Source organism: Oncorhynchus kisutch, linkage group LG7, assembly GCF_002021735.2.
Source record: "Oncorhynchus kisutch isolate 150728-3 linkage group LG7, Okis_V2, whole genome shotgun sequence".
NCBI classification, from domain to species: domain Eukaryota; kingdom Metazoa; phylum Chordata; class Actinopteri; order Salmoniformes; family Salmonidae; genus Oncorhynchus; species Oncorhynchus kisutch.
The window spans coordinates 22097778-22101282 of record NC_034180.2 but is presented as its reverse complement, the minus strand read 5'-3'; positions in this window follow the sequence as shown (position 1 = coordinate 22101282).

Here is a 3505-nt window from a genome sequence, read left to right as displayed (position 1 = left end):
GAGGTGTGGGAGGATGGTGTCGGTGTCAGACACCTAGAGGGAAGGCCAGGGATAAGGGGGAAGAGGGTGAAGGAAGAAAGAAACAAAGGAGGGAGACGGGGCTGTAGTTAATTATGGTAAAAGAACAAGTTTGTCTCTGTGGAGCGTGTTTGAATGAGGGTGTCATGGCGAATCAGAGGAGTCCCCAGACTTCTGTGGTAATTATTAACATTATAATTCACCACTCTTGTCCTTGTCCAATTGATTGGCATGCCTGTTTCATGGGTATTTCCAAAAGCAGTAGTGGTATCACTCCCTATTCCTTGTGTGTGTGTGTGTGTGTGTGTATGCGTGCGCGTGCCTCTGTCTCTCTCTCCCTCTCTCGCGTTCTCCCTGACAGTTTCAGAAGCATGTCAAATGACGGCAAGACTACTCAACGTTTTATTGAGAGAATTCCTGAAATGTGGAGAGCGTTATCGTTGCCATTTGACCCGTTGCATTGAGGGCTGATCAGATGTGACTCTTGAACACAACTCATTCACGAGGTCACGCGACCTACCCACCTCTCACAATGTCCAATGAATAACATACAGTGGTACAGTAGGCACAAGGAAATGACTCAATTTCAAACGGCGAAACGTGTCATTGTATGAGTGTAATTATATTACAAAAAGCATCATCCGATTGTTTAGAAATAAAGACACATCGGAAAACAAAGAACCAGATCAATTGATCTCCTCTGCTACTTACACCCACTGAGACAATTGTGTGTCTGGCCAAAAGACCCTGGTCAAAAGTTACCATAGCACTATGGAGGGAAGAGGGCGCCATTTGGGACAGAGCCAATTACACAGACACATTCCTTTATTTTCCCAAATCGAACCTCGCACTGTTCGGCCGCAAACAAGGAAAAAGAGAGGAGAACCAACGTCTAACACGATTCCCGCCGCAACCAACTTACAAAGCACAGTTCGAGTCAGTCAAACTTCACATTTTTACCACATCCTGTTTCTTCTTTCTCTTAGGGGGGGGGGGGGGGGGGGTCTTTTCGTGAAAAAGAAGAGAAAGTATGTCTGCGTAGAAGTAAAGGAATGAAGGGAGCTAGGCGCATGTAGCAGGGGAGAGGTGCGTGCCGGCGTCTTTTTCATATTCAGATTCGCCTGCCTACACACAGCATTATGACACATTTGGATGATGGCATTGTGGGATTAGCAGGCAGCCTTGTCATTTCCAACAACAATACGGCGATTTAGGGATGCTATTTCTCACACGGTGCCTCGCATTAACGCCGGGCCCAAAGATTTACATAAATCTTTGTCTTAAGATGAAAGAAAGAAGGTTTGAGACAATGAAGTTAAGCTTTAGAAATGGGGAAAGAGGAAGGAGGAAAGTGTTGGGGCGGTGGTGGTGGTGGAGGAGGAGGTGGCGTGGGGGTGGGGGGGAGGGGGGGTAGAAGAGAAGGGGGAGGCGAATTGGGAAGCTAAGAGAAGAGATGAAGGGGCGAGGGAGGGGAAGAGGAAAATAAAGTTTTATTCATTCTAAATCACCCAGTGTTGTGTTGATGCAAATATGCCCCCCCATTCCCCCCCCCCCCCCCCCCCCCCCCTCCTACTCTGTTTTTGGCGTCATGTAGTAAAAACGAAAAGAAAAAAGCAATAGACGTGCCGAAAAGGGAGGGAGGAGGAAGGTGGGATAAGAATAAGCATTAGCATGTCTGTAAGAGAAAAGAGAGAAGCGGAGAGGCGAAAGTGTTCAGCGGCGTTCTATTCAGTGTTGGGTGATTTAGTTGTGCGTCTCTGACTGCGTCTCACAGTGAAAGGCGTAGCATCCCTCTCCGTTCTCTCCCTGCTCTAATCTTATCGCCTGTAGCAGTCATTCTCCAAACTGACCTAGATGGTTGCGCCTCCTCTCTCCCCCCACACCCTCCCCCCTGCGCCTCCCTCCCCTCCTCTCCCCTCCGTTTGATTGGATTCCTCCTCCTCCTCCATTTTCTGATTGTGAATCTGCTTACATTAAAGTCAGCAGATTGGATCAGAATCTGACCACTGAAGGCGATTCTCTTTTTAAATAGAGAGGAGGTTAGAGTAAAAAAGGAGATTATAGGCCGAGAGAGAGAGAGAGAGAGAGAGAGAGAGAGAGAGAGAGAGAGAGAGAGAGAGAGAGAGAGAGAGAGAACCATTGAGACAGTATCAGCGTCATTATCTCCCAGCTTCCTGTGGATTCGCTTTAGTCTTCTCTCATACTTCATTTTATTACAGTATATCATTACACTCAGTAAAAAGGCACTATCTAGAACCTTAAAGGGTTTTTAGTCTCTTTTTAGTCTCTTTTCGTCTCTTTTTAGTCTCTTTTCGTCTCTTTTTAGTCTCTTTATGTTTCCAGGTAGAAAGAACCCCTTTGGGTTCCATGTACAACCCTTTTCACAGGTATTTCTATATGGAACCAAAAGGGTTCTACCTAGAACCAAAAAGGGTTCTACCTGGAACCAAAAAGGGTTATCCTATGGGGACAGCCGAATAACCCTCTTGGAACCCTTTTTTCTATGAGTGTAGACAAATGACCTGGTTGTGGATGTCCATCGCCGTCGCTCACTTCCTCCCTTCATGATTATCTTTGCTCTTTGTTTACACTTTCAAAAAGAGGCTACGGTCAATTTGACAACACATGTGCTGTAATTGAAGCTATTTAGCCTCTTGAATTTTGGGTTTTTGTACATTTGACAAATAATTGTATAACCACTCTGTGTCCATTTCAAATGGAACTCCTCTCATAAACCATCTGCTATTTGTTTTCATGTCTTACGTCTCCAACTTTCTTCCACAGGGACCCCCTTCCAGGGCAAAACAGCGACCTAGTGACGGACAACCATCACCAAAAAAATGTAGAATAGAAAGGAGAAAGTCAATTAAGTTATTAAAATGTCATAACTATATTTAATAATGTGATAACTACAATATTAGGTAACCATATGCATTTTTTTTTTTACTGATGCAGAGCAAATAGTTAGTGTGAAGTGAGTTTGGTCTAGTGTCCCAAAACACACCATATTCCCTTACAGTGCACTACTTTTAACCAGGGGCCATAGGGCTCTGGTCAAGAGCAGTACACTATGTAGGGAGTAGGGTTCCATTTGGGACGCAGGCTATGTATCTGTATGCAGCAGAGGCAGTCTAGGCCGCAGCCAGCTCACTGTATCTGGCCCCTGTATCAGCCATGCTGGCTGTCCTGTAGCAGATGCATACACAGTAGCAGGCTGGAGCAGGGTCCATATGTCCAGCATATGCCTGGATGGACTCCTGCTGGTTACTACTACAGAGACATATAACGCAACAGCCATGGCAACTCTATAGTGACTCGACTTCCTATAGAACACTCCTTATTTATTGCCCCCCCCCCCTTTTCTTACTCTGACACCATTATCCCCCTCTCTTTCTCCTTCTTTCCCTAATTCCCTCTCTTTGCTACCCTTTTCCTACTCACTCCTTTCTCTATCTCACTCACTTTCACTATCCTTTACCTCGCCCCC